This window comes from Tachyglossus aculeatus, chromosome 1, assembly GCF_015852505.1.
Source record: "Tachyglossus aculeatus isolate mTacAcu1 chromosome 1, mTacAcu1.pri, whole genome shotgun sequence".
In the NCBI taxonomy this organism is placed as follows: domain Eukaryota; kingdom Metazoa; phylum Chordata; class Mammalia; order Monotremata; family Tachyglossidae; genus Tachyglossus; species Tachyglossus aculeatus.
The window spans coordinates 35349982-35362931 of NC_052066.1; the positions used below are offsets into that span (position 1 = coordinate 35349982).

The following is a 12950-nucleotide window of genomic DNA, read 5'->3' on the forward strand; positions in this document are numbered from 1 at the left end:
CCTAGGGTAGGTACAAAATAATCAGATGGGACACGGTCCCTGTCCAAATGGGGCACACAGTCCAAGTAGGAGGGAGAACAGATATTGAATGTCTATTTTACAGATGAGGAAACTGAGGCAGAGGTAAGTTAAGTGAGTTGCCCAAAGGCACCCAGCTGACAAATGGGGGAGCTGGGATTAGAATTCAGATCCACTGGCTCCCAAACCTGTGCTCTTTCCAAGACGTCATGCTGCTGTCTTTCAAAGGTGCTTACAATTCATGGAGGAGATAGAGCAACAGTATTTACAAATAGTGACAGCAGGAGGAAGAGCAAGACACAGCAGAAAATAGGACGTATATGAGGAGTAAATATCTGAACCAATAATTATTTGAATTATTTGAATCTGCAAATACAGTTAATAAATACACAAAAATGAAATATGCATATCAACAAAGTACATATCACTACATTACCCTTTTCTTAAAACTATTCAGCTAAGGAGCCTCCATGATTTTATTTGACAATTTTTTCTGGTGTTCATCACTATTACCATCAGTAAGTATTTCATTATTTCCATAGAAAATAATTACATCTGCCCTGCTCTCCATGGAGATGTAGAACAACTGTTCATCATCGCCAATTCAATAACCCTGCATATGTCTGAAGATTTGCTATGCAGATTCCATAGGTTTCCCTTTTCTAGGTCAAATAAACTTGGGCTTATTTCCCAGACCCTTAATCAGTTGAACTGATGTTGCATATTTCACCTTAGCTAGAGAGGATCAAATTCAACGGTGGTTTGAAAGAAAGGTCGGATCAAGGCTGAATCCACAGGGATGATTATTTCAAAATAGTTGTTTCCTGGCATTCGTGCTGCTAATGGGACTTTAATTGCATTCAGAATTCTAATTTGGGTAATATAGATGATAGCACGTGATATTTATCATTCAATCTATAGTATTTAGTGGGCGCAGAGCACTGTACTAAATGCTTGAGAAAGTACAATAGAGTAGATAAACCCAATCTTTACCTACAAGGACCTTACAGTCAATCCAAAACACCTCTAACAGAATAGTTATTAAACATAGCTTTGAAATGCACATCAACACTGTGTGCAGGAAGCTATTGTGAGAGACAAAAGGTCTGGACTATATCCTTTCTGGGCAGAAGTTAGTTCTGCTCAAAACCAGATTGTTGCATCTAAAATGAGACACATGGACAACCTAATCGGTAGCATGATAGAGATCTGTATATATGTATATATATGTTTATCACCTGTATATATGTATATATGTTTGTATGTATTTGTTACTCCATTTATTTTATTTGTACATATTTATTCTATTTATTTTATTTTGTTAATATGTTTTGTTCTCTGTCTCCCCCTTCTAGACTGTAAGCCCACTGTTGGGTAGGGACTGTCTCTGTATGTTGCCAACTTGTACTTCCCAAGCGCTTAATACAGTGCTCGGCATTCAGTAAGCGCTCAATAAATGCGATTGAATAAATAAATACGATTGAATGAATGAATGTTGCCAACTTGTACTTCCCAAGCATTTAGTACAGTCCTCTGCACACAGTAAGCGCTCAATAAATACGATTGAATGAATGAATCTGGAAAAAAAATGGACTTGATAGTTCTGGATTCTCATTCTAGAGCTCCATGCAATTCTTTTAACTTACCACAAAATGTATATGCCTGATTCAGTGTATTTGAGGGTTTTGAACAAGATGACCGGGTAATTCAAAGATAGACATTTCCAATTGCTGAGACAGGGGAAAAATAAATGAAATTATTAGCGTGTTTGTGTAGCACTGCCATCTACTGGATAATATGGGTTTACAGACTGCACTCGATACATGGATTTGCAGACTTTAAAGTCCTGATAAGTACTAGAGCTGCAGAAAGTTCTGCACAATCACAATCTCCACAATCACAAGATATTGAAACAATGGTGCTCGTTGAGATGGACAAACAGACACATATCTTGATGTTCATTATCACTACATGGGTTTGCAGACTTTAAAGTCCTGGTAAGTAGGAGACAAGATATTGAAACAATGCTGCTCGTTGAGACGGACAAACAGACACATATCTTGATGTTCATTATCACTACATGGGTTTGCAGACTTTAAAGTCCTGATAAGTACTAGAACTGCAGAATGTTTTCTCCAGGATTACAAGATATTGAAACAATGCTGCTCCTGGAGATGGACAAACACAAATATCTTAATGTTCATTATCACTACATGGGTTTGCAGACTATAAAGTCCTGATAAGTACTAGAGCTGCAGAAAGTTTTCTCTGGGCGATCACAAGATATTGAAAGAGTGTTGAGGTGGACAAACAGACAAATATCTTGATGTTCATTATCACTACATGGGTTTGCAGACTTCAAAGTCCTGTTAAGTACTAGAGCTGCAGAAAGTTTTCTCTGGGCGATCACAAGATATTGAAACAGTGTTGAGGTGGACAAACAGACACATATCTTGATGTTCATTATCACTACATGGGATTGCAGACTTTAAAGTCCTGGTAAGTACTAGAGCTGCAGAAGGTTTTCTCCTGGCCATCACAAGATATTGAAACAATGCTGCTCGTTGAGATAGACAGACAAATATCTTGATGTTCATTATCACTACATGGGTTTGCAGACTTTAAAGCTGATAAGTACTAGAACTGCAGAAGGTTTTCTCCACGATTACAAGATATTGAAACAAAGCTGCTCCTCGAGATGGACAAACAGACAAATATCTTAATGTTCATTACCACTACATGGGTTTGCAGACTATAAAGTCCTGATAAGTACTAGAGCTGCAGAAAGTTTTCTCTGGGCGATCACAAGATATTGAAACAGTGTTGAGGTGGACAAACAGACACATATCTTGATGTTCATTATCACTACATGGGTTTGCAGAATATAAAGTCCTGATAAGTACTAGAGCTGCAGAAAGTTTTCTCAGGGCGACCACAAGATATTGAAACAGTGTTGAGATGGACAAACAGACAAATATCTTGATGTTCATTATCACTACATGGGATTGCAGACTTTAAAGTCCTGATAAGTACTAGAGCTGCAGAAGGTTTTCTCCTGGCTATCACAAGATATTGAAACAATGGTGCTCGTTGAGATGGACAAACAGACACATATCTTCATGTTCATTATCACTAAATGGGTTTGCAGACTTTAAAGTCCGGATAAATACTAGAGCTGCAGAAAGTTTTCTCGGGGCCATCACAAGATATTGAAACAATGCTGCTCGTTGAGATGGACAAACAGACAAATATCTTGATGTTCATGATCATCTTAATAAATCTGGGCTCCACACTTTGAGACTGGAAAGAATCCAGCAAAAACTAGCAGAAGAACTAGTTGCATGAGTGGTAACTAGAACCTGTGAGAAAAGGGTCAAAGAACTGGGATGGAATCACTCAGAGAAAAGAAGGCTAAAAGGTGGGCTTAGTTTTCTTCAAGTATATAAAGGGTTACCTTGAGGAGGATAGGCCTTCTCAGACTGAGACCCCTCCTTCCTCTCTTCCTCCCCATCACCCCCGCCCTACCTCCTTCCCCTCCCCACAGCACCTGTATATATGTTTGTACAGATTTATTACTCTATTTTACTTGTACATATCTACTAATCTATTTATTTTATTTTGTTAATATATTTTGTTTTGTTGTCTGTCTCTCCCTTCTAGACTGTGAGTCTGCTGTTGGGTTGGGACCGTCTCTATAAGTTGCCAACTTGTATTTCCCAAGTGCTTAGTACAATGTTCTGCACACAGTAAGCGCTCAATAAATCTGATTGAATGAATGAATGAATGAATGTGAGCCCGCTGTTGGGTAGGGACCATCTGTATATGTTGCTAACTTGTCCTTCCCAAGCGCTTAGTACAGTGCTCTGCACACAGTAAGTGCTCAATAAATACGATTGAATTAATGAATGAATGAATCTTAGAGAAAGGTTCAAAAGAAGCCCTAGGAAACTCAAATTTTTTTTTCCACATGTTGATTAGAGATCAATTATATATTTGCAATTACTGCTAAACATAACTTACTAATCAAGTGGTAAAGATCTCCATACTTGGAACCAAGTATATGGACAAAGAACTTGGTGATAGGCTGAGCATATGACTGCAAAGTACATTTTATCAAATCATAGGTTTATTGTACACTTCATTTGATTGGATACCTGAATCAGTTACACCACCTGAAAATAGAAGGAATATACTTAGAACTTGGGGAAATTTCAAATTACATTTCAGCTAAAAGCATGAAATCATGATATAAATATTGTTTCATGTAAGTATGCTAAAGCAATAGATTTTAATTCATTATGATGATTTGCTATTGTCAACCGCTCCTTGTCATAAGCACTTCTTTCAGAAAGAGTTGATTTTCCTTTAATACTTTCCACTGCACAGATTTTGTATATTATAAGTATCATTAGGTTGTAACAGTACATTATGTAGAATATCTAGTATTTCAAGCCCCTCAACAGTGTGAACTAGTGGAAAGAGCAGAGAATTGGGAGTCAGAAAAACTGTATTCATGTCTCAGTTCATTCATTCATTCATTTATTCAATCGTATTTATTGAGCACTTACTGTGTGCAGAGCACTGTACTAAGCGCTTGGGTTCTGTCGTTGGCCTACTGGGAAAGTCACTTAATGTCTCTGGGTCTGTTTCCTCAACTGTAAAATGGTGATAAGGCAGATTGGGACCCTATAGGAGTTAGAGAATGTATCCAGTATCACAATCTTGTGTCTACAGCCGTGCTTAGAATGTAGTAAACACTCAATAGTGCCATAATACTAATATGGAGAATTAAGACATATTAATATATGTCATATTAATATAAGAAGCAGCGTGGCTCAGTGGAAAGAGCATGGGCTTTGGAGTCAGAGGTCATGGGTTCAAATCCCGGCTCCACCACTCGTCAGCTGTGTGACTTTGGGCAAGTCACTTAACTTCTCTGGGCCTCAGTTACCTCATCTGTAAAATGGGGATTAAGACTGTGAGCCCCACATGGGACAACCTGATCACCTTGTAAATTCCCCAGCGCTTAGAACAGTGCTCTGCACATAGTAAGTGCTTAATAAATGCCATTATTATTATTATTATTATATCTGCTACATCTGCTATATAATTAGTATCTGCTATATATGTCTACAGCAGTGCTTAGAATGTAGTAAATACTCAATAGTGCCATAGTGCTAATACAGAGAATTAAGACATATTAACATATGTCTTGTATTAATATAAGTACTATTATATCTGCTATATAATTAGTATCTGCTATATAGCTAGTATTACACATAATATAATGATATGCTATACAATTATCATTATTCATTCATTCAATCACATTTATTGAGTGCTTACTGTGTACAGAGCACTGTACTAAATGCTTGGGAAAGTACAATGTAGCAATTAACAGTAACATTCCCTGCCCACAATGACCATATAGTCTAGAGGCAGGGAGACAGACATCAATACAAATAAATAAAATTACAGATATGTACATAAGTGCTATGGGGCTGGGACAGGGGAAGAACAAAGAGAGCACATCAGGGTGATGCAGAAGTTAGTGGGAGATGAGGAAAAGTGGGGCTTAGTGTGGGAAGGCCTCTTGGGGAAGATCTGCCTTCCATAATATTCTTAAGTGGGGTAGAGTGGTTGTCTGTCAGATTTGAGGAAGGAGGGTGATCCAAGTCAGCGGCAGGACATGTACTGGGGGTTGGTGGCGAGACAGGTGAGATCAAGGCACAGTGAGAAGGTTAGCACTAGAGGTCCGGAGAGTGTGGGCTGGGTTGTAGAAGGAGAGAAGTGAGGTGAGGTAGGAGGGGGCAAGGTGATGGAGTGCTTTTAAGCCAATGGTGAGGAATTTTTGTTTGATGCAGAGGTGGATGGACTACCACTGGAGTATTTTGAGGAGTGGGATGACATTACCTGAGCATTTTTGTAGAAAAATCATCCTGGCAGTGGAGTGAAGTATAGACTGGAGAGAGGGAGAGAGATCAGGGCTAGAGATGTAGATTTAGGTATCATCTGCACAGAAGTGGTAGGTGAATCCATGGGAACAAATGAGTTCCCCAAGGGAGTGAGTGTAGATGGAGAGCAGAAGGGGGCCCAGAACTGAACCTTGAAGGACCCCCACAGTTAGGGGGTGGGAGGCGGAGGAGGAGCCCGCAAAGGAAACTGAGAATAATCGGCCAGAGATATAAGAGGAGAACCAGGAGAGGAAAGAGTCAGTGAAGCCAAGGTTGGATAATGTTTCCAAGAGAAGGGAGTGGTCTACAATTTTGAAGGCAGCTGAGAGGTCCAGGAAGATTAGGATGGAGTAGAGGCTGTTGGATTTGGCAAGAAGGAGATCATTGATGACCATTGAGAGGGCAGTTTCTGTGGAGTGAAGGGGATGGAGGGGGTCCAGGAGAGAACTGGAGGAGAAGAATTTGAGGACGTTGGATTTGGTTGCCAAAGAGACAGCAGACAGTAGGCCTGGAGTCAGGGCCAGTACCTGCCACACGCATGATGATACATATAGCAATGGATGTGATTAAAGAAAGTTATCTTAGACTTGCTTGCCAAATCCAACGGCTCCTACTCTGTCCTAATCCTCCTCGACCTCTCAGCTGCCTTTGACACTGTGGACCACCCCCTTCTTCTCAACACGCTATCTGGCCTTGGCTTCACAGACTCTGTCCTCTTCTGGTTCTACTCTTACCTCTCTGGTCGTTCTTTCTCAGTCTCTTCTGCAGGCTCCTCCTCCCCCTCCCATTCTCTTACTGTGGGGGTTCCCCAAGGTTCAGTGCTTGGTCCCCTTCTGTTCTCGATCTACACACACTCCCTTGGTGACCTCATTCGCTCCCACGGCTTCAACTATCAGCTCTACACTGATGACACCCAGATCTACATCTCTGCCCCTGCTCTCTCCCCGTCTCTCCAGGCTCGCATCTCCTCCTGCCTTCAGGACATCTCCAGCTGGTTGTCTGCCCACCACCTAAAGCTCAACATGTCGAAGACTGAACTCCTTGTCTTCCCTCCCAAACCTTGTCCTCTCCCTGACTTTCCCATCTCTGTTGACGACACTACCATCCTTACCATCTCACAAGCCCGCAACCTTGGTGTCATCCTCGACTCCGCTCTCTCATTCACCCCTCACATCCAAGCCGTGACCAAAACCTGCCGGTCTCAGCTCCACAACATTGCCAAGATCCGCCCTTTCGTCTCCATCCCAACCGCTACCCTTCTCATTCAAGCTCTCATCCTATCCCGTCTGGACTACTGCATCAGCCTTCTCTCTGATCTCCCATCCTCGTGTTTCTCTCCACTTCAATCCATAGTTCATGCTGCTGCCCGGATTATCTTTGTCCAGAAACGCTCTGGGCATATCACTCCCCTTCTCAAAAATCTCCAGTGGCTACCAATCAATCTGTGCATCAGGCAGAAACTCCTCACCCTGGGCTTCAAGGCTGTCCATCACCTCGCCCCCTCCTACCTCACCTTCCTTCTCTCCTTCTCCAGCCCAGCCCGCACGCTCCGCTCCTCTGCCGCTAATCTCCTCACCGTGCCTCATTCTTGCCTGTCCCGCCGTCAACTCCCGGCCCACGTCCTCCCCCTGGCCTGGAATGCCCTCCCTCTGCCCATCCGCCAAGCTAGCTCTCTTCCTCCCTTCAAGGCCCTGCTGAGAGCTCACCTCCTCCAGGAGGCCTTCCCAGACTGAGCCCCTTTCTTCCTCTCCCCCTCTTCCCCCATCCATCCCCCCATCTTACCTCCTTCCCTTCCCCACAGCACCTGTATATATGTATATATGTTTGTACATATTTATTACTCTATTTATTTATTATTTATTTATTTTATTTGTACATATCTATTCTATTTATTTTATTTTGTTAGTATGCTTCGTTTTGTTCTCTGTCTCCCCCTTTTAGACTGCGAGCCCACTGTTGGGTAGGGACTGTCTCTATATGTTGCCAATTTGTACTTCCGAAGTGCTTAGTACAGTGCTCTGCACATAGTAAGCGCTCAATAAATACGATTGATGTTGATGATGATGATGATCTTAGACATATATTGTATTAAAATAGAAGTTAATTATCACAGGTATTGGAAGAAAGCAAATTAATACCATCTTTATCACTTTTTTCAATGGAGAATTTCAAATCATCATCAAATGAGCTAACTTGAGATTAATTGAGAAGCAGCATGTCCTGTTGGATAGAACATAGGCCTGGGAGTAAAAAGGACCTAGGTTCTAATCTTGGCTCTGCCAACAGCATGACCTTGGGCAAGTCACTTAACTTCTTATCCGTAAAATGGGGATTGAGAATGTGAGCCTCATGCGAGACACGGACTGTGTTCCATCTGATTAACTTGCATCTACCCCAGTGCTTAGAAAAGTGTCTGGCACAAAGTAAATGTTTAACAAATACCATTAAAAAAAGTTTTTGTTTTTTATATTTTGCAGATGGTGCCGAATATTCTGTCCTATTTAATCAAACAATTACTTAGAGTTTAAAAGAGAAAAATGAAACATTTTCTGTGAATTGTACTGTTTTGTAACATTGAAACAAAATCTTGTTCATCATCCAACAACAAAAGAGAGATTTTACACTAGATTCCAATTCTGATGCATTTAATTACAAAGTTCCTGCTCACACCTAAATAGTTGCTTAATGATCTAGGACCTAAGCTTCAAAACAGGAAACATCTAGATGATAACTGACTTGCTGGTGCTCATGAAAATTTCATGGATTGACACCTGAGGCCATTAAACTTTCCCTTATTCATCCATTCTTTGGGAATAGATGCGTAAAATTAAGTTTAGACCTGGGTGGTGATTATACAAAATGGCAAACGTTACTGTTCGGGTTGTAAAGTTAAGACCCCCGCACTTCCAAGGTTGGAGTGGAGTCAGAAGCAGCATGGCCTAGTGGGCTTGGAGGTAAGAGGACCTGGGTTCTAATCCTGCCTCTGGCAATGGTCTGCTCTGTGACCTTGGGCAAGTCCGGTAGCTTAGTTGCCTCATTTGTAAAATGGGGCTATGTATATATGTTTGTATGTATTTATTACTCTATTTCTTTTATTTGTACATGTTTATTCTATTTATTTTATTTTGTTAATATGTTTTGTTTTGTTGTCTGTCTCCCCCTTCTAGACTGTGAGCCCACTGTTGGGTAGGGACCAACTCTATATGTTGCCAACTTGTACTTCCCAAGCGCTTAGTACAGTGCTCTGCACACAGTAAGTTCTCAATAAATACGATTGAATGAATGAATGAATGAATACTGGGACATTGTGTCCAACTTGATCAACTTGTGTCTATCAGAGTATTTGGCACAGTGTCCAGCACATAGTAAGTGCTTAACAAATATTATAAAAAATAATGTTGATCCAATGTTGATCAAGGTATCTTGATCCATTTCATCCTAACAAGGCTCAGCTGAAGTACCAGACAACTCTGAACGCGGTCTTTTTCATTCATTTAATCGTATTTATTGAGAGCTTACTGTGTGCAGAGCACTGTACTAAGCGCTTGGGAAGTACAAGTTGGCAACATATAGAGACGGTCCCTACCCAACAGCGGGCTCACAGTCTAGAAGGGGGAGACAGACAACAAAGCAAAACATATTAACAAAATAAAATAAACAGAATAAATATGTACAAGTAAAATAAATAAATAAGTAGAGAAATAAATATGTACAAACATATATACATATGTACAGGTGCTGTGGGGAGGGGAAGGAGGTAAAGCAGGGGGGATGGAGGGGGAGAGGAAGGAGGGGGCTCAGTCTGGGAAAGCCTCCTGGAGGAGGTGAGCTCTCAGTAGGGCTTTGAAGGGAGGAAGAGAGCTAGCTTGGCGGATGTGTGGAGGGAGGGCATTCCATGCCAGGGAGAGGACCTGCTAAAGAATTGTTCTTTTTCCAAGCATCTAATGATATTCTTCAATGATTATTTAATTATTTTTCTGGTCTCTGAGAGATCGGAGTGGTTTGATGGCGTAATAATTATGTTCCTGACAAATGCTTAGTAGATGTCAAGTGCTGGAGTAGGTAGAAACATGATAAGCATATCGGACACATTACCTGTCCTAAATAGAGCTCACAGTCTAAGGAGGGAGAACAGATATTGAATCCCCTTTTCACAGATGAGGAAACTGAGGAACAGAGAAATCAAGTTATTTGCCCAAGGTCACATGGCAGGGAAAAAAACAGAGGCAGAATTTGAACCCAGGGCCTCTGACTCTCAGGCCCATGTCCTTTCCATTGGACCACACTTCTGCTCTCCCTATTTGAGTTTTGTTCTAACTGTTTCTATTATTTATAAATGGTTTTAAACATCAGTCTTTCCCTCCGATTGATTTTTCTTCTGCTGCTCTGGATCTCCATCAGTGCCTCGATTAATCAATCCAATGCATTGAGCAACATTTATGTTCAGAGTACAATAATAATAATAATAATAATAATAATAATAATAATAATGATAATATTTATTAAGCACTTAGTATTTGCCAAACACTATATTTTTATTTTATAATGGCATTTATTAAGTGCTTACTATGCACAAAGCACTGTTCTAAGCACTGGGGAGGTTACAAGGTGACCAGGTTGTCCCAAGGAGGCTCACAGTCTTAATCCCCATTTTACAGATGAGGTAACTGAGGCACAGAGAAGTGATGTGACTTGCCCAAAGTCACACAGCTGACAATGGGCAGAGCCGGGATTTGAACCCATGACCTCTGAGTCCAAAGCCTGTGCTCTTTCCATTGAGCCACGCTGCAGTTCAGACACAGTCCCTTTCCCACATGAAGCTCATAGTCTAAGTAACAGGGAGAAGCAGGTATTGAAACCCCATTTTACAGATGAGGTATAGAGAAGCTAAGTGACTTGCCCAAGATCACACAGCAGGTAAATAGCAAAGCCAGGACTAAAACCCAGATCCTCTGAATCCATTCATTCATTCAATCGTATTTATTGAGTGCTTACTGTGTGCAGAGCACTGTACTAAGTGATTGAGAAGTACAAGTTGGCAACATATAGAGACAGGCCCTACCCAACAACAGGCTCACAGTCTGGAAGGGGGAGACAGACAACAAAACAAAACATGTGGTCAGGTGTCAAGTCATTAGAATAAATAGAAGTAAAGCTAGATTCATTCTTTCATTCAGTTGTATTTATTGAGCGCTTACTGTGTGCAGAGCACTGTATTAAGCACTTGGGAAGTACAAGTTGGCAACATATAGAGACGGTCCTTACCCAACAGCGGGCTCACAGTCTAGAAGGGGGAGACAGATAACAAAACAAAACATGTGGTCAGGTGTCAAGTCATCAGAATAAATAGAAGTAAAGCTCGATGCACATCATTGATAAAATAAATAGAATAGCAAATATGTACAAGTAAAATAGAGTAATAAATCTGTCCAAACATATATACAGGTGCTGTGGGGAGGGGAAGGAGGTAGGGCAGGGGGGATGGGGAGGGGGAGAGGAAAAAGGGGGCCAGAGAGACTAGGACACAGTTGCAGCTAGTCCCAACCCAAGTTATAGTTCTCTAAAGAACTGGGTAGACCTGGCCACTAAGGCAGGCAACTCTCACAACAGAATTTATGCCATTGCTGCCCACTTCTCCTGTTCCGGGATAATGCTTTTTTTAAAAAAATGGCAATCTTTAAGTACATACTCCATGCCAAGCACTGTTCTAAGCACTGGGGAAGATACAAGCTAAGTTGGGCACAGTCCCTGTCCCACATAGTACTCACAATCAATCCCCATTTTGCAGATAGGGTAACTGAGGCATAATGAAGTAAAGTGACCTGTCCAAGGTCACACAACAGAAAAGTGGTGGGCCTGTGGTCTATCCATTAGGCAATACTGCTTCTCTCACTGGGGAAATACTATAGAAATACTACTCTAGCTTGGGCCAGAGAGGTCTGAGGGATACAGTTTAGCATGAATCCAGGGCTGTGCTGTTCTTGGGCTGGATTTGCATCACCGCGAACTCCTGCTTGAAACAAATCTAGTGACAGTATCCCTACCTGCTTCTTTTCAGCCTTCCAACACTTACACTCTTCTTCTGGCCCGCTTAAGGGATCAGTCTTGCCAAAGCAAATGGATACAGTTTCCCCCTTGGCATGGAAATGTTAAAAACCTTCGTAATCTTTTGCTGGCCCTTCTCAGGGTCATGCCTGGAGAGTTTCCAGTACTCTACCAGTCATGACTACAGGAGGGAGAGTCAAGCAGAGGCATACCGATTCCATTCCTAACTTGGGAAGCGGCTAGTGAGTGGAAGGCAATTTGCTACAAGTCAAAACTCACCTGTGCTGGGCAACAGAGGCATGGGAGAGAGTCTAGAGTGGAGACTCTAGGCTTCCCTTCAAAGCCCTACTGAGAGCTCACCTCCTCCAGGAGGCCTTCCCAGACTGAACCCCCTCCTTCCTCTCCTCCTCCTCCCCCTCCCCATCTCCCCCTTACCTCCTTCCCCTCCCCACAGCATCTGTATACATGTATATATGTTTGTGTTTGTACGTATTAATTACTCTATTTTATTTGTACATATTTATTCTATTTATTTTATTTTGTTAATATTCATTCATTCAATCATATTTATTGAGCACTTACTGTGTGCAGAGCACGGTACTAAGCACTTGATATGTTTTGTTTTGTTGTGTGTCTCCCCCTTCTAGACTGTGAGCCCGCTGTTGGGTAGGGACTGTCTCTATATGTTGCCAACCTGTACTTCCCAAGCACTTAGTACAGTGCTCTGCACACAGTAAGCGTTCAATAAATACGATTGAATGAATGAATGAGACTCAAGTTAACTGCATGGAAGGAGGCAATGGTAAACCACTTTAACATTTTTACTAAGAAAACTCTATGGATACACTACCTGAACGATTGCAGATGGAAGTGGGGCCATCTGGGAAAGATGTGTCTGTGGCATCGCTAAGGGTTGGACAAGACTCGACAGCA

General features: G+C 41.6%; 1 non-coding gene across 1 annotated transcript; it reads left to right on the top strand.

The window, feature by feature from the left end:
• The first annotated feature begins 12148 nt into the window (after positions 1-12148).
• LOC119934198 lies at positions 12149-12286 on the top strand. The gene has a single exon (XR_005452878.1). It is a non-coding gene; the product is annotated as a small nucleolar RNA SNORA7 (small nucleolar RNA).
• Positions 12287-12950: the final 664 nt, after the last annotated feature.